An 18,957-nucleotide genomic window follows, 5' to 3' on the forward strand; every position below is an offset into this window, starting at 1 on the left:
CTGCATTATTTTCTTTCGCGTTGTTGTTTTAATTTCTTCTGAGAGGAGTTTTTTGCTTTTTCTCTTTTTTATATCTGTCTCCCTGAATGCGTAGTGTTCAATTCAGCAGGTAGCAAACCTCTGATGAGAGGCAGTGTTCTTGCTTCAAGCTGTTTGCTTGTCATAAATGTTCATTAAAAAAACGACAACACATCACAATACAACTGCTACTTTTTCAACAAATTGAAAGACAACACTACTCATGGGCATAGTTTATTTCAAGGTAACAAGTAGAACTTTTGGAGCGTAGATTTTTTTCCCAAATGTGGGTTGCTCATTGTAAACTTGATGTGATCAATCCAGCCTATTTGCATTGCATTCCTACCAACATCAGAGTAAGGCATCCTCATCAGAAGGTGTGTCACTGTATAATATGTCATACCGTATTTGTGTTCTTACTTTTCCATAATTGGCAGTCTATTGTGTACTAGCTACGGCGCCAGTTTTTTCTCATTGTAACATGCATAATACACAACATTCCTTCATTCATTTTCCGTGCCTCTTATCTTCACTAGCATCGCGGGGGTGCATCCCCGCTCAAGCTCCTACCTAGGGAAAATTTAGAGTGCTCACCCAGCCTGTCATTCATGTTTTTAGGACGTGGGAGTACCTTGAGGAGGTAGGTTATTGATCATTACCATTTAAAATTGTTGCTCAAATTCCCTAAATACAAACTGTGAATTATTATTTAGTCATACTTAATGCCCTATTAATTATTAGGCTAAAGAAAAGCTCCAAAGTTCCCGTACTTTTAGTGTGTTTTGTTGGAGAACTTGTTAAGACCCTGACTGACGTCCCTTCCTAAGGGGACAACTCATGTACATACAAACTCTTATACACTCACGTCCGCTCAGTGAAACTGTTCAGGGCCATTGTTGGCTTTTATTGATGCATAGACCGTGTTGTTTTACCTTGTTGTCGCCGGACTTTTGGTCGCCGGACTTTTGGTCGCCAGACGTTTGGTCACCGGTTGTTTGGGTCCGGGCGACCAAACGTCCGCGACCAAACGTCCGGCGACCAAACGTCGACGATCAAACGTCCGCGACCAAACGTCCGGCGACCAAACATCCGGCGACCAAACGTCCACGATCAAACGTCCGCGACCAAACGTCCGGCGACCAAACGGCCGGCAACCAAAAGTCCGGCGACCAAACGTCCGGTCATGCCTTGAGGAAGCCCATGCAGACACGGGGAGAACATGCAGGAAGATCAGAACCCACTGGGGTATTGATCCCTCTATCTCTATCTCAGAATTGTGAGGTAGGGGCGCTAAACACTCTCCCTAGTGCTACCCACATGTAGTACATGAAAATAAGTTAGGATGGGTATGGGACATGTCTGGGCACTCATGCCTAACTTCTTCACATGTCTTCACGCGCCATAGCTTGTTGGCTGTGTCATCTGAATCTTTCAGATCAAATCACCTCATATCTTTTGCGTCCATTATACTTCATCATGCCTCGTAGCTCCCGTATGACTTCACCAAACCTAATTTGTCTTCCACTGTCCATGTGCGACATGCAGGGTGACACAGCAGGGGTGCCACATCCTCACTAAGTGGCCACTTAGGCTCATCTGAAATCCATCAACGTTTGCCTACCTTGGCTTATTCACTCTTCAGCCATCTTCTTGACTTCACATTTTCTGCTTGGGAAATATCTTCTATGACACGCACAATTAATGAAGAGCCTTTTGCTGCCCTCAGCCTTCATACTTATGCGGCTGCACATGATGCCTAATTAAGCTCTTTAGAAGGTGATGTGCAAAATCCAATTCTCATATGTTATTTGATGTCTATGGGTGGCTGCATATTTTTGAATTAGTATTTTATTTTCAAGTAATATTTCATGTCGTGTGAACAATAGATGAATTTGTAAAAATTATGCTTGTTTTAGGCTTTTAATGAGAAAAAAAAAGATGGACGATTGCTACCAGTGTGGTAGATTTTGTTGCCCTTTTAGGACAGGATGGGGATCATTAATCAGCAACAGATATAGCGTGACCGGACGTTTCGTGGAAAGACGTTTGGTCCCCGGACGTTTGGTCCCCGGACGTTTGGTCGACCGAACGTTTGGCCGACCGGACGTTTGGTAGAACGGACGTTTGGTAGAACAGACGTTTGGTAGAACGGACGTTTGGTAGAACAGATGTTTGGTAGAACGGATGTTTGGTCGCCGGGTTCGCTCGCTGTCAAATTATGAAAGAGAGTTTACTGTTGATATTTTGATATTAGATATTTAGATATTAAACTCACTCTCTCTCATGATTATAATTTTGAGAGCTGGTTTCAACAGTAACAACCCGGCGACCAAACGTCCGTTCTACCAGACGTTCATTCTACCAAATGTCCGGTCGACCAAACGTCCGGTCGACCAAACGTCCGGGGACCAAACGTCTTTCGACGAAACGTCCTAGTACACAGATATAGTCTTGGTTTACTATGACAAGATTTGTAGAACTAATATCGATGACTAAAAAAACTGCAATGGTATAACAACAAAACTGTAAACTGGACTTTTTGAACGTGTGTCACTTCTATCAATGGGCTAGGCTTTAATGGCCATTAGCAGGAGGTTTACATCTTAGGCTCTGCTCACATGGCAAAAGATTTGGGTTAGGTGCTACTGTGCCCCTTGGTGAATCAAGATAGTGTGGGGATCTTCACTGTGTTTCCAATTCTGCCAAAACAATGTACTGCATCACATAGATAATGCCACACCCTCTTGCTGCTAGGTAGAATTGATATGGCGCAATTATTGCCATGTGAATGTCCCCCTTAACACAATCTATATGCTGTTTCCTTGGCAACTTAGGGCAGTAACGTAATAAAGACAGAAATGCAGCCCAAGAGCCCATATGCATGTGCACACATTTACACACATAAAGACAGACACAAATACTCACCGATTTACAGGACTCTTGAATTACCAGTAGAATGGTTATGACCACATACATTCAAATTTAAGAATCAATATTTTTTTTTTTAAAAACAAGGTTATACTACACTTCTCTTTTGCTCTGGCTTTTCTAAAGAGAAATAACTGTAATCCGCAGTTAACAAAAATGTCCATAGAGGAGCGGGTGGTGGACAGACGGCAATTCTTGATGGCATGGCACTCTCAAGGACTAAAGGCAGTTTGCAAATATATGGAGGCACATTTTCTTGTTTTATTGAGTATACAGGAATTATCATACTGCAGCTGTAGAGTAGCATTTCTTTACAGGTTTTGTTGAGTATAATTTTGCCACAGAGGAGTAGATTTTATAACTCTTATCAAAGACTCAATATGTTGAAGCCCTGAAGCACCAGTGTAGTGTAACATCCCATTAAATGTAATGAATTACCTGCTGCCGTGCATACACAGTATTCCAGTCGACCTGTTGGGCTAGTGAGCCTTTTGGGTTGGTTTATTCCCACTATTGCAAAGATCAGTCATGAACAAGATGGATGAAGATGATAAATCTTTCTGTCATTTCTATTATCTTTTATTGAGAAACCGTGCATTTGTCTCCCCCAGACACTAGGCAGCTCAGTAGTTTAAAGTTTTTCAGAGGGCCTGCATGCCATTGAGCAGAGCGTAATCAAAAAAAACAACATAGCACGTCCTAAAAACTGCACGAGTCAAACTGAGATACATTTTGCTCCTCATTTTGCTATGTCGAGGAAAAGCTTTCCTGAGAGTTGAACACAATTATCTTTGTTCAGAGGTGTGCTATACAGTCAAAATTAATGAAAGAAAATGAGGCATGTGTTAGGCTCATGTTCAAACATTCTGAAATTTCACCGGAGCTTTTTCATATCCCCCTTTTATACTGCAGAGTGAAGTATTGGAATTTCTGCCTGCATCCGGAGATTCGAGCACCTTTCTCCCTAGCACGGTGGCAAAGCAGAATCTTTTATCGGCCAGCCGTTTTTGTGACATCTGGCTTTTTAGATGAAGGGGAATTATGGGGCCATACGCAATCTGAGAGAGCAGAGATGCACCGATACACAGCAGCGCTATCACAGCAGCTGTAATTTGGACCATGCATTATTCAATAGTGCTTTAAGATCTGTGTGGCTTTGAGATTATTTACGTTTTGAAAAGCGGTGGCAGGGCAATTGCAAACATGTCCTGCAGAGCCCAATAGTAATATTTCAGCGTGATAGCATATACAAGTTTTGAAAATTCCCTACTTACCAGTATACAGGGCATTGCAAATGTTACATGATATAAGATATGTAAGACTGCATAGAACATGCAGAAACAAGATTTTTATGCCAGCCCTTGCAAGAATGAAAATGGCTTTTATTTCATGTTTTAGGGTATTCATCATTAACATTATTTCAAGCCTTATTTATATCACTGCATTGTATTTTACATCACAACCACATTATTTTAATCTATCCAAAATCACTCTAGCCTATTTTTTTTATGGTATAGGAAACACGTGGTATAAACTTTTGTTACCCATTGCATCAACAATCTAGCATAGCTCCATTGAAAAAAAATACAAAAGGGCTGCCAGTTAATGGTGAAAGGTAGAATGTTGGGTCTCTAGCTCAAGAGGACAGCAGTCACTTTTGTTATGTTGTCCTGTACAGAATGCCTTATCAGATTACTTTTGTAATTGTCTCTGTGTGTCCGGAGCTATCTTACATTCATTATGGTAATTGTCATGGCAGGCAGCGATGACTCTCAAACACACTGTTCACGGAGCTTGGCCCACAAACTGCGGCCCCTGATCTAACACAACTATGTTGTCCGTGTGTGCGTGTTTGAATCTATTTGTAGCCGAGCTACTGGCCTTCCTTACAAATATTACTCAAGTTCCTGCTGTCCTTCTTTCGCTAAATCTTTCTCTTACTGTCTTCATCCTTTCTGCTTTTGTGTGTGTCAGAGCTATAAGCATCTCCCTATCTCCACATGAAGGCATTATCAGGCCGAAAGATAAACCCTGCAATCTGTTTTCATCTATAAATAACGTGCAAATCATGATGTGTGCCAATCAAGGTGTTGTCAGTTGGTGTCCTTTTGACTCAATACAACATCAAAATGAAGAATTAGTCATGTTTGCAAAATATTTTGGACCAACGTTAAACCTTTTGGTCACCATTTTAGAAGAATCACCTATTGCGAACATTTGATAGAAACGGTCACATTTTTGGCTCGGCTCATTAGATGAAAATTAAACATATTTTTATGATAAAGTTATCCAATACATCTTTTTAGCATCGTCATATAATAGTCATTAAAAAATGTTTGTCAATGAACTATTTTTGTTTTCATCATCAGCACAGCAGCTGAAATTGGCTCAATAAGATGCATTTAAAATAGGAGCTGGTGTTTGTTGAATAAATATGATTTGAACTTGGAATTCTTTATTTCTGATTGCAGCCATATCACAGTTAAAAGTGAGCCCTTTGTTAATAAGGTGGGAACTCTTGTGAATGCTTAACCTTTTGATAGGAAGATTTAATAATGTGTAACATGTTCTTTATCTACCAAAACAGTGCTATTCCTCATGCACAAAAATATCACGTGTTTCCATGGAAACAGTGTGTGTTAGACGTGGAGGGGTGCTTGTTTAAGGTTCCATGTCACTGTGAAGAAATGTCGTTCAGGCAACAGGGCTGGCACTCTCCCGGCTTGTTAAAAGTTATCTCAACTTTGGATCATTAGACCGTGTTTTCCACCTTGCAGTCAAATGTGGATGACGGTTAGCAGGCAGTAGAAAAATAGTGGATTTTCTTTTGCTTGAGAAAAACATAATAGTTTAGATGCCCAAGCATTTGTGGAAGAGTTTGCCCATCCCTGTTCTAAAGTCACCTGGTTGAGGATCTAACTTCAAGTGACCCTCATCTCATGGAAATTCATACATACTAATTGATTTTTTTAGTAATGTGGTTTAAAAAGTACTTTTCTCACTCGCTGATTTGAAATTTTGTGAGACTTACTGGCAACTTTTTTGTAGGAGCTTAGAGTCAAAAGCATTTCTTTGCCTTGTAATGTTATTCACACCTATTTCCATGTGCTCTGATGGTGTTATTTTCCAAGAAAATCTAGTTTATTCGTGCTCTAACACTGGTTTGTACTAGGGATATTGTCTGTAGGCCTGAATGTACTGTATTTGTCAATACTACTTATCTTTTATATGGATGCGTAAGACTTTCTCAAAACAAAGACTGACCCAAAGACCCTCAAAAGTCAGTGTATATTAGCATGATCAACCTCAGTTTACCCAAGAGAAACTCACATGTCCTCAGAGAGGTTGCATTTCAGCCAACCGCAACTTGAAACACTATCTCTGCAAGGCTGATCTGTAAAATGTGCTGCCAGGGAAACCTTCCCCTCATAAAAAATGAATGGAGGACTAAAGTGGATATCATAAAGCTGAGGCCCATCTCAAAGCGTGTAATGTTGGATTGAGACAAACAAAGAATAAATGCGACTGACTTTAAACCCATCTTTGGTGTTTTTAATATCTGACGATTTCATTTAAAATATTTGAATTTCCCAGGCACACTCATAAAAGTTAGGTGGACTGATAAACAAGACACAAAATGTCATCCATCTATTATGAATATGCTTCCCTTGTGACTTTCAAATAAATGGGAAAAGAGGGCTGGAAACAGACAAAAGATGCATTATGATTTGAGCAAAATGCCTTTGCTATGGCTGGCATTGATTCTATAATCAGTCACCATTTTGTTTGATATTCTCGAATGCAAGATTGCAATGCGAGATTTCACTTCCCTTTTTGTGCATTTGTATTTTTTTCATATCTTTCAGAGCAGATGACTAATGATGCTGACAAATCGACAAACCACAGCCTCGAGAAAGATTTGATTTATCTCTATTATTAACCTATGCCATTTCCTGCAGGACTTATTCAGATTTTTTGACTGAATCCACCTTATTTTTCCCATACCATTTCTTCCGCAAGTGCCATTTTCAATTGGGCCCTGTTTTGATCTATAGCTAAAGGATAAATTTGCTGTTCACACAAATGATGGAACCCACAGGGTGCAGGAACATGAATCATGTCATTCATAAATGGGGACCACCCACACCATTGCAGTTATAGCTTTTACTAGTAAAAGAGCATCCATAAATAGTACATAGTATGGCTCCGATGAAATTGCTTCGATGTTGGCAAGTAAGTTTGCAATTTCACTGAAGTAGTAAAACATTTTCCTCAATAACTACCTTGAAGGTTTTTTGCAATCCCTAAATATTGAAGGTGGTGGGGGGGATTTTTGCAAACCTGTATTTGGAATAATTGAATGTCTCCCCTCATGGGAGGGGTAATGCATTATTAAAACAAAATTTGCAAAGTGAAAAGATAGTGCCAACCAGAAAAATAGATTGTTGAGGTATGCATGAAATGAACTAAAGGTTAGCTATTTCCATCGTGAGAGATTAAATATTGCAAAACAATGTGTGTTCAAAGCGCGAATGATTTTGTTCAGAACTTTTATGGCCAGAATATGTAGGCGCAGCCGAGTTAAGTTCTGTTGGCTTCACCAGGCCAGGATTTTTCAAATCTTATTGGAGCACTTCGCAACTGGATGTGAAGCGGTCGGAATGAGAATCAGCATCTTCAAATCAGAGATACTGGTCCTTAGACCTTTCTGGGTAAGGGCATCTGATTAGGATATCTCCTAGTCGCCTCCCTCGTGAGGTGTTCTGGGCACATACTGCTGGGAGGAAGCTGTGGAGCCAATCCAGTACGTGTGTGTGTGTGTGTGTGTGTGTGTGTGTGTATATATGTGTATATATATATATATATATATATATATATATATATATATATATATATATATATATATATATATATATATATATATATATATATATATATATATTTCTGGGTAAGGGCATCTGATTAGGATCTGATTATATATATATATATATATATATATATATATATATATATATATATATATATATATATATATATATATATATATATATAGATATAGATATAGATATAGATATAGATATAGATATATATAGATATATAGATATATAGATATATAGATATATAGATATATAGATATATAGATATATAGATATATAGATATAGATATATAGATATATATATATATATATATATATATATATATATATATATATATATATATATATATATATATATATATATATATATATATATATATATCCTTGTTTGGTGTGTGTAATTTCTATTCTCCCATCTTTACACTTCAACCATGAAGTTTTTTTTCACAGTAGCGTGGCCTTAGAGAGCTTCATAAAAGAATTCCAGACGCCGCTATGAAACAAGTAGAGGATTTTTTTTTTTATACTGCAGGTCAACTGTCTTCATTTCTCTAAGGCAGTTAGAGCTTGTTTTTTGTGACAGCTACAGCCAGAAACATCCATTGGAGCCATGACAAGTCAGAGCACCTCCTACAAGAACTTGGTAGTTTTGTATTATATTTGATCTTATTTTTATTGGTACATTTTTGTCATGCAGGATAGAATTTGAATTCTTTTTTCAAGCACAAAGAACTTCATGAGAGTATGTGAATTTCCATTTGGTTGACACATCAAAATTTCCCATTGATAGGCTGTTTTAATGTATGTATTCATCTCAATTCTTGTGTAATGTAAAGAAGCAAGTTACGCAGTCAAGCATTTAACATAATGCTGATGATTTTCTTTTCAAATAACATGACACTGAAAAACTCACTTACAAAAGTACACAAAGGGACTTCACTATCATTTGGTGGCTATTCTTGACCAGGCTCGGCTTATCGTGACACAACCTTTTGACTTAACTTCACTTGACTGGACATAACCTTGTGACCCAACTTACCTTGAACCGACCTAACCTTGTCACTTGATTTGATTTGCTCACAACAGGAAAGACTTAGGTCTTGCTTGAAACTCAGACCAAACGACTTGCAACTTTCTTTAGACTCGAATCAGAGGGACCTGTGCAATCAAATGGCAAAGGGTACAGTCATCAAGTAAGCAATGGTAAACAACCCAGTTGATTGGTGACTCATAAAATAGGTTGACGTTTTGTATGATATGATCCATTGCAATAAAATTCAACTGTACAGACTATCTAAGGCCTCTTACATGACTTCATAAGAACAAATTCTCCTCGGTGCAACACCATTTTTCCACAATGCTAAATTATGTGATGTAAAACAAAAAAATAAAAAGGAACATCCCTCAATAGGACAATGTTATTCATGTCACGATGCACACAGCCATTCTGAAAAATATAGGACTTGGAAGTGGGAAAAAACACTACAAAAGCACCCCTAAAATCTACCGCAAAGAGAAAATGTCCTTGACCCACATATTTTCATAAACAGATACATCATTCAAAGCAAAGGGCTGAATTTCAAATCCCTTACCACATACAGGGAAAAGGCTCTTTTAGGTGGGCATTTTAATAAGAGCACGGAAACCAGCCTAATTATGGTGAACCTTGCATGTTATTAAAGTCCGATCACCCCATGTTGAAGCTTCAAAAATACAGTTTCTCCTGTGTGTTGTTAGGTTCACCACAAGAAAGGGATTGAAATAAGATGCAGATCACAGTAGGAGATTCCTCCAAATCCATGAATGCGAATCTAAATAAGATAGGCAGGTGTATATCTTATATGAATCAGCATGGCTACCCCAATCGCAGCAGTAAGTCACAGTTTGATTCCCAATCTCTTCTTGGTCTGCTGTTGCATGGAGCAATGATTCAAAACCTGTGTACCATAAGAAATCACCTGAAACTGTAAATGATCCAATGTCACTGATTTTAAGAGTTTGTGTTTCTGCGAATACTCATTTTTTGTTAATAGATGGTCACAGACTAGCGTGTTTATTTTAGTTATTTTATATTTGACTGTCAATCACCAGTAGACAATGTATTTGATGTGTTTTTTGGGGGGGTTAACTTATGTCATAAACCATCTGGTTGACTACACCGTCGGACGCAATTAAGATGCTCTTTGGAAAAATCATCAGATTTGAATGTATTCTTTTTTAGATTTAGTCAAACTTGAGGAAAACTAGACAGTCACTCTTCAAAAATTGCCGCACTATGCCAGTGTGAGTGAAAACAAACTGAGATGCATACACTCCCTTGAGTTGCAATTTTTCTCCCTGCCTGTCAGATAGAGATCCCAAAGTGCCTTTCACCATTTTGAAGTCCAGCACAGCATCTCAGTTGGTTATCCTTGAGGGAATTTTTCCACTCCCAGTAAAATCCTTTTACCACTCCAAACCTTTGGTTGCGAGGGTTGGAGGAGCAAGGTTTTTGATTCGCTTTTGTTCGGACAATATACCGTAGTTTATGGATATTCAGTCTTTCCAATTTTTTCTCTCCATCGAACCCTGTGTCTTTTTCAACTAAGTGGTATATTATTGTTTCTTTTTTTAGGGGAGTAGTTGGCTTCATGTTTACTCATTGAAAATTGTCAAAAAATTACGCACATATTTCATTAAAAAAATAGTAGAATTTTATAGGGATTTAGGGGTGCTATTGGTGGACTTTAGAATGGTTGTGGGGAAAAGTCTTGTGTTAAATGTGTCTAAAAATCCAACTTACTCAACCACTGCTGGAGCAAATTAATTTTGTAAGTAGATGTACCACTGTATCTCTTTTTGTTAGCCTTTCAGGTAAATTAAGATGTAAGAAAACAGGATGTTTAGAAAAAAATACTTTCATGGTGATTATAATGAAGAATAAAATTAAACTGTTGCTGGCTTTTTCCTGAAGGCAGTATAGGTAAGCTTTGTGAGCTTTTTCATTGCACAAACACTGCATTGTACGCATCTCTGACTTTGAATGAGGATGAAAAACAAACTATTCACAATAATTGATTTTTTCCCCTTCTCTCCAGCCAAAACACCCATTAATGGCTTAAAAGGACAGTCCAAATCCATTCGGTTGACCATGCAGCAAAGTGGACCTAAATGGCACATCAATGTAAGTAGTCAATGTGATATTTGTCCATTATGTCCCAAGAAAATATCTTTTTTTCACCATCATGCAAATCAGGAACAGCAGATGAGTAATGAGTTTTTAAAAGAAACACGATGTAACTTGGCTTTGACTTGGATAACAAATTTGCACTGAAAACCTCGAGAGGCATCTTAGCTCAGTCATGTTTCCCTGAGCTTGAACATATTCTTTAATTATGTGCTGTCCCCATTGGCAGACACAAACCATTTGTGAGCAATGGAACTGTGACATTTCAAAATGAAGGAAGGCACTACAAGCAAGGCTTACAGTGAAATTGCCTCCTTATGTATGATCTTAACTTGCATAATGCAATGGTAAGCATTGCTTACCTCTTAATTCTTGCCACGTGTCTTGTTTTTTTTTGGGGGGGGGGGTATTTGTTTGTTAGTTTTTTTTACCTGAGGGTACAACTATTAAATGTAACAATTTCTTGCTAAAGGAAAGAAGGTACCTTGGAATTTGTGTTGTAGTGATGTACAGCAAAGCTTTAAAAAAAATTTAAAAAATGAAAGATGTGGTTCCTTTTCATCCTAATGACAAAATAATCTGCTAGCTCCCTTTCAACAAGATAATATCTGTAGAGAAAACAGGGGGAAAACTGAAAGCGTAGACAACACCACTCGCCACTTTCCCTGTGAGTGGAGGCATAAATAGCAGCCGAGGTCGCTGATTGATAATTATCCTTATCTTCAAATGTCTCCTGTTACGGGGAAACAAATAGGGCGAACGTTGCACTGGCAGGCAGAGGTCAACAGGAGGACTTCTACATTTCACACAGCACACATGGAGGGATAAAGGTGCTACCGACCCATCGTCTCCGACCCCTGGGTGAGATCTGAACCGGATGATAAAAGCAACTGACGGAAAGAAAATTGGCAGATAATTACAAAGGCGAGAGGGGCACATTTTCTTCCCCCATGTCTCTTTCTCTTTGTCATATAACACACATTTATCATCTCACCCAACAACCACCGACACACCTGGATAATGCAAGTCCATGGTGTGCAACCGCTACTGATGATCCATGTTGCAAGAACCTTTTTTCCAGGGTGGATGGATTATATTAAATATATTAGGTATTTATTTATTTATTTATTTCTCTCTGTCTCACTGTCTCAATTTTTTCCTTTCTGTTTGTCCGTCTGTCCACTATGACCACCGTGTGTTCAATAGTGAATACAAAGTAATTTTAATTAACAGGCATATGCTCATGACCTGCTTTGTTAGTTAACTGCAACCCCTTTTTCTCAATGAAAGGCCATCTGTTTGATGCATTTAAGTAGATGGAAGGTAGTTTCTACTTAATGAATCAATGTGATGTCAAATACACACACAATGATCCTGAGTTTAGGCAGTTTGGTGGCATTTCTGGATCAATGCAGCGGCCAGTCTCTTTGCAAATGTCAGTGTTACAAAACAAAACAAAACAGAAAATGTAGCATTGTCTCACTTCACTTTTGAGGTTGAAATGAGATGCTGATAAGATATTCTTTTGGATGGTTGTTTACTGGGGAAGAACAAAATAGAAATATAGTGTTATTCTGACACAAAATAAGAAATTGGATTTTAAAGTGTTATCTATATGCATGATATGATTACTCTCCCCCTACAATAGCTCAGAAATAAATACTACTTCCCGAAAGGCAACCCCCCAACATCACCCCCCACCCCAAACCAACCCCATGCTTACTCTTACTTAAAATTGTCCTCTTGTTGGTTATTAATAGTGTCATGCATCTCTCAATGGTAACCACGCCTTCAATCCCCTTGAGTGTGCTGGAGGGTGATGCGCATTTGAACTGGAAAGAATGCATCCATACTACATAAGTTGTGACAGATGAAAATAGTGTGTGCACACTTGTCATTTCTTTAACAACACATCTCGAATGCAGCCACTGACATCATCCCCTCAGAAGTTTTTTCTTGATCCTAGATTTTTGTTTTGTGTTTTCACCTGTACACTAATTCAACATGATAGAAGTAAGCTGAATAAATCAAGACAGTCATCCTTTGTTTTACAGGACAATGTTGGTTTTCTTTTCAACCAAGATAGCCTCTTTAGAGTTACAAGAAACTAGATAAGACTTAATCTTGAACTTTGTGAGATGTCATACGGATGTTGTTTTCTTCTCCGTTTTGAGTTTGACATAAAAGAGACAGACAACACATGAACTTGAATTTCTGATTAGTGCATAATTATTGTTGTACTCCTCAATGTTGACTAGGATGCCTTAATGAAGATAATAGAGAACACTAAAACATAGACTCTCATCGAAATGAGAGAATTGATTTTGACTGAGATGGTATGTGTGCAAGATATAGTCATTGTTTTCGTCACAATTTGATCATTAACATGAGGATAGGAAAAAAGCAGTGGCAGGTTTACTCAAATGTAATTAAAAAACAACCAAGAATATACTTTATTTTGAATATCAAAGAATAATATTGTAGGAAGTCATTGGAAATACACATCCCCCCCCCCCCCCCCCCCACACACACACACATTACACTACACTGAGGACACAAACACATTAGAGAATTAGAGACATGCACCAGGGGATGAAAGGAGAGTGGCTGTAAAAAGAAAAATGATGAAAATAATGAGTATACATATAATGTTGGTTGGACACCAACCATAGATAAGCATTCATTTTGTGTTTCTGGCACAGTTATGATAGGCAACTGTACAGTAGTGAAGCAAATTCATACTTGTTTTAGCTGCCATGTACATATTGCTAGGCAGAATTTATGGAGTTTAATCATAACTTCCTCAGAGGCCAATAGAAAAACAATTCTCAAATGAAGGGGGATGTATAAAAATTGGAATTGTAACAGTTTATTGAGTCACTCATTGGTTGAGGTAAAGGTCTTAATTCAGAATATTGAGCAGACTTCTAAGATCCTTTTAATAGTCTGCTGCCAACTTCATTATATTGGGGTGCAATACTATTTCTATGATTCCCAGTGCTTATGTAGCATGCCTTGATACCCTTGACCCATTATTGGAATTCACAGATGGTTAAATTCATCTTATGTTGTTTAGCATGAACAACTACCTGCAAATTCAAATTCTTGGTGAGCATTGTAAATAGTTTTTTTTTCCAAATTCTCATACCATTTTCAATAAGCTTTTTAATTGCCTAGCGACAGAGTCAATTAAAAGGATCAATCCCTCTAACGTCAAACACGGCAAGGCATGACCGATAAACAATATGGATTGGTGCTCAATAGAATATTGTACATTGTACAAAAGCAAGGTTTGATTGTTGATTATTTTGTTTGAATTTGCTCTGTATTCTCCTTTGAGCAGCCAGCAAATTCTAATTTTGATACCACTGAAAAGCATCACTAATGTGAGAGGGCACCATATGAATTCTAACAGACTAAACATTCGGGCTTATGATTTTGTGCCGAAATGCAATAGCTGCAAGTCAGAGCACCTGATACATTATTCAAGGTGAGCAGACACCAAGTGACACTGATCCATTGCTTCAATCGATAGCTCTGTTGACAGAGAATCCAGATGAACCAGAATTGCTGCAAATGATAGGTGGCTTACACCATTATATTAGGGTTGAGGGTGCAGATTTAATTGTTCAACCGAGACAGACAGACAGACAGACACACACACACACACACACATAGTTTCTTGCGTGAAGTTGTATTGACATTCAACATATTGGATTCCATGCTGGAGCAATGAGAGTCAGACTTCACTAGGCGCAGGCATAATTAACATCTATTGATACATGACAGCTGTAAGCCTGTTTCCCAGTGAATTAAACCACCTCATTCCAGACTCATTGGTGAGTCTAGGAGTTAAATAATAGATGTTTGTCCTTTCACTCGCACTTTAACATGCACCTAGAGAAACCTTCCCCAGAACCCCCACCACCCATTTCACAATGAGGGGTGAATCAAATTGACTCAATCAATGAAGTTGTGACAATTTCCTTGAAACTAACACTTAATCCAATCAAATGCTTTCCAGTAGACATTTGAATGACTGCATTTGTGGAATATAATGAGTTTGAATTGTTTATCCATAGAGACATTCTAATAGAGCTTACAGCACTTTGTCCTGAAACCTGACCAACCTTGGGCAAGTTGACACATTTTTCCTCAATGCAGTTTGGACAGCAGATGGGTGGAGCAACACCTTTTAAAAAGCAAGTGGATGCCCACCATGTTGGCCAGGCATCTTGTCTGGTTCTTCTGTCAACATTTAGTTTGAATATTTAAAATGGGCATTGACACAATCCCAAATATGCTTTTACTCAAACACAACCACTGTTTGAAGGGACACATTTGAGTGTCTAGGAGTTCCTTTATGATTGTCAGTGTGATCTAGACAAATACTCTAACTGCTCCTTTAAAAAACAATATGGTGCTTATGTATTGTTTTCAGATCACAATTACCATGTTATCAGTAGAGACACATTCTTGTGTCATCTCAACAATAAAGCAAGAAATGAGAAAATCGAATTTTTGTACTCCAGTCATCTCCTTGGTTCAGACACCATTCAATTGTTGACTTGATATACTAAAAGTACTCTCATCGGCCTCATTCAATGTGTTTTCTTTCTTTTCATGACTGTTTACATCTTACTTAAAGCATAAAAACTATGAATGAACATGTATAGAGGTATGTACTTAACACTAAAACGGTGAAATAACTTAAAATATGTTTTCTATTGTATTATCTAGGCAGCCCGGTGGGCGAGTGATTAGTGCGTCGGCCCCCTTTTGAGGACGAGAATGTAATATAATATAATATTATATAGATAAGAAACTCTTTGCCATTTCACAGCAGTGAAATAGGGCCCACTATCTATTAACGCGATATTTTTACATGGAATTTTTTTTATTATCGTCCACCACACAATGCTCCAAAACACAAATCAATATAATCTTTAGTCATTGCATGGATTACCAGTGAAGATTCAGATGCTCTTAAAAAACTGAGGTTTTCTCGTGAAGATTTTCCTAGAAGGAAAAAAAGGGAAACATGTATAGTACATGAGGGTGCCACACTCTTTAAATATGCACATTAGTTATTGATGTTAAGTAGAAATTGTAAGTTATTGCAGGTGCTACTGTGAGTGCTGAGGGAAAGATCATTAGGTCATCTCTGTGCCACCAGTGGCTCAAGTTGTGCCGGCCCAATTGTAGTGAAATAAGAGGGTTAACTAGCTCAGGCTTTTAACTTTTTAATTTGTCATGATGAAATTGTCATGTCTGTCATGTCTCATTTTTTGTTACTCTGTAGTCATTCTATTGAGGGAACTAATCCCATTAATCATCAGACCAACAGATAACTCCATGTTATAGATTAGAGACAAATTAGACATTTTTTTTGCTGGCTCTTATCTTTTCCCTAATTCAATATATCATTGTAATTGACTACTATATGGCATGGCCCATTTTGAAAAACTATGTCAGAGATAAATTTTGAAATTTGGAATTGTGATGCATTGCTTGAAACAAGTGACTTGCGCGTCGGCTCGAGCACCCCCATGACCCTAATGAGGATAAAGCGGTTCAGAAAATGAATGAAAATAAAATAAATGAATGCTTCAAACAATATTGAAATGTGTGAAACAAGAAAAAAACTCAGATATGATTAATATTAAAGACACTTCGTTTCACAAAACACACCGATTTTTTCTGTATTGCTTATTATCTTATCTGGCATGGTTTACGTTGAGCTAATTGTCCAAAGCAAGCAAATATTTAAATTTTCAAAATTCATGCATGGTAAACATAGGGGATCCTTGATTTTTTTATAAGTACAACAGTTTGTTTTCGCACACCCGCAAGCAAAGTACCTCACCTTACTCTGATCAATTTTACAAACACATAGAAATTAGAGCAGATCAAATGGAAATTGAAAGAAATTTTGTCCAACACTAAGTAACACACTATTATCTGCTTTGCTTTGTTTTGTACTGCAATTTATCAGAAAGATTTTGGCTTACAGTTCTGTAATGAATAATTGTCTAAATTATTTTTCCCTTCAATATTAGTTTTAATTTAATAAGCAGCTATGTTAGCGTGCAGTAGAACTCTTTCAATTCTTGGCCCTTCCACCATTATTCTGCTCCATTGAGTATAAATCTACTTGCAACCCTCTTGTTCTCTACTCAAGCAGAATGGTTGTGATGAGAGTGACAAACCTCATTATAATGTTCCTCAATGAGTTCTCCACCTTGAGCTGCATGTTCCAGCCTGCGGGAGGGGTTCCTGAGTGTTTTGACCCATGTTTGCATGCTCTCAGTTTGACTGTCCAGTCCAATGAATCAGATGCCCTAGTCACGTTTTGTCCTCTTGCTTTTAGACTGTTACGCATGAGCGGTAAGTCTTCAGGGGTGAATAAAATGAGATCATGCACTGTAGTCTTTCATTAATGAACATCCTCTGTCTTTAATTTATAAACAAAGGAAAGTCTATCTGTGAAACATCAAGCTCTGGACCTTTGACTTAGTGTAGAGAAAATGTTCAAATACTAGTCTGAAAACTAAACAAATGGCCAAACAAATGCGTGGAGGAACTGAATTGGATGTATTCATGTATATTTAGACCAGGGCTGGGAAAACTATTCCACATTGGGCCACAGTGAGTGTAGTTTTTCATTCTAACCAATAAAGACGACACATTTTTACCAATCTGGTGTCCTACAAGTGCAATCAGTGGATTGCAGTCAGGTGCTTCTTGTTTTCTGCAGAAATTTCATTGGTTAAAGTGTATTTGCTGGATCGGTTGCAACAAAAACCTGCACCCACAGCAGCCCTCGAGGACCGTTTTGCCCACCCCTGATTTAGACTGATCAGGACAGCTGCGGTAAGCTACCAATTTTAAGTCTTGCTGTTATAAATGAATTGATAAAAACATGGCTACAATATATTTTTAATGCATGAATGGACGATTTGATTGTGTTATTTTGCTAAATCAAGAGTCATGAGCAACCCACAGTCCATTGTGGCCAATGTGTTCTGTATCCACCCAAGTGTGTCTATGTGAATTAGAGCTGATTTACATTTTAAGACTGCAATAAGCATTAGGTATTAATCTATAAAGTACTGTGCTTGAGTCAGTAGAGAGCGATTTATTATGACAGAATGCTGCTTGGAGACTACTTTCATTCTAGCCATATTAACATTTAGCAATCTCTGTGGATTGTGTTTCATATTGTGTTCATAGAAAACAATAAACTGAAAAAAACAATCATGTGCTTTTCATATCACAAATGCAATTATTATATAAATTGCTGATTAAATTTCACCATGCATCTTTGTGTCCACTAAACCCAAAATACCAGCTGTGAATGCCAATGGAAATTAAGGAGTACAATTCCTAACTGGCATGAGACTCAACAATAAATATAGAAATGTCAGCAGTTCATCAGATTTAGATTTTCAGATGCATATCAATGGTATGATGCTGTTTGGAAGCATGTGCTGACTTTGATCTTTCTTAACCTTGGCAATGTGATGTTTCTACCAACTGTGAGGCAAGCTGTCTGTCTCTCACTGGTCCCTTGGTTTTGTGCGTATCACGGCCCGAACCATTGCTGCATTGTTCCCTTTCCTGATCAAATGAGTCATGATTTAACTGCAATGCATGTGTATTGAAAAAAAATAGATAAATAGCAAGAAACATGACATTTATTTCTTAATTGCAGTCACAAAAATAACCCAAATTGAGAGGTCAAATTTGAATTGGACAGCATTGCTACTGAGGACACCAGGTAATCCTGACTAGAAACAGAATGCAAAATGCTCCATGGGCATTCCATTGTTTGTCCTCTCTTATCAAGTGTCCAGTCTACTTGCAAGCATGTAAGGTGCATTGCACATTGCTAACGGGTGGATTACTGTCCAGGTCAAATCGAAAAACCGTTTTATTCCCCAGTAAAATAGCAAAATGAATTACTTA

General features: G+C 37.8%; 1 protein-coding gene across 1 annotated transcript in view; it reads left to right on the top strand.

Annotated features, from left to right (window-relative positions):
- Positions 1–17,783: 17,783 nt before the first annotated feature.
- The window catches only part of cntn3a.1 (contactin 3a, tandem duplicate 1), a 69,458-nt gene continuing 68,284 nt past the window's right edge, over positions 17,784–18,957 (top strand). Inside the window, exon 1 of the mRNA XM_077603520.1 lies at positions 17,784–17,862. The gene's annotated coding sequence lies outside the window, so the exon portion shown is untranslated. The remainder of the gene's footprint in view (positions 17,863–18,957) is intronic.

The sequence above is a fragment of the Stigmatopora argus genome, chromosome 1 (genome assembly GCF_051989625.1).
Source record: "Stigmatopora argus isolate UIUO_Sarg chromosome 1, RoL_Sarg_1.0, whole genome shotgun sequence".
In the NCBI taxonomy this organism is placed as follows: domain Eukaryota; kingdom Metazoa; phylum Chordata; class Actinopteri; order Syngnathiformes; family Syngnathidae; genus Stigmatopora; species Stigmatopora argus.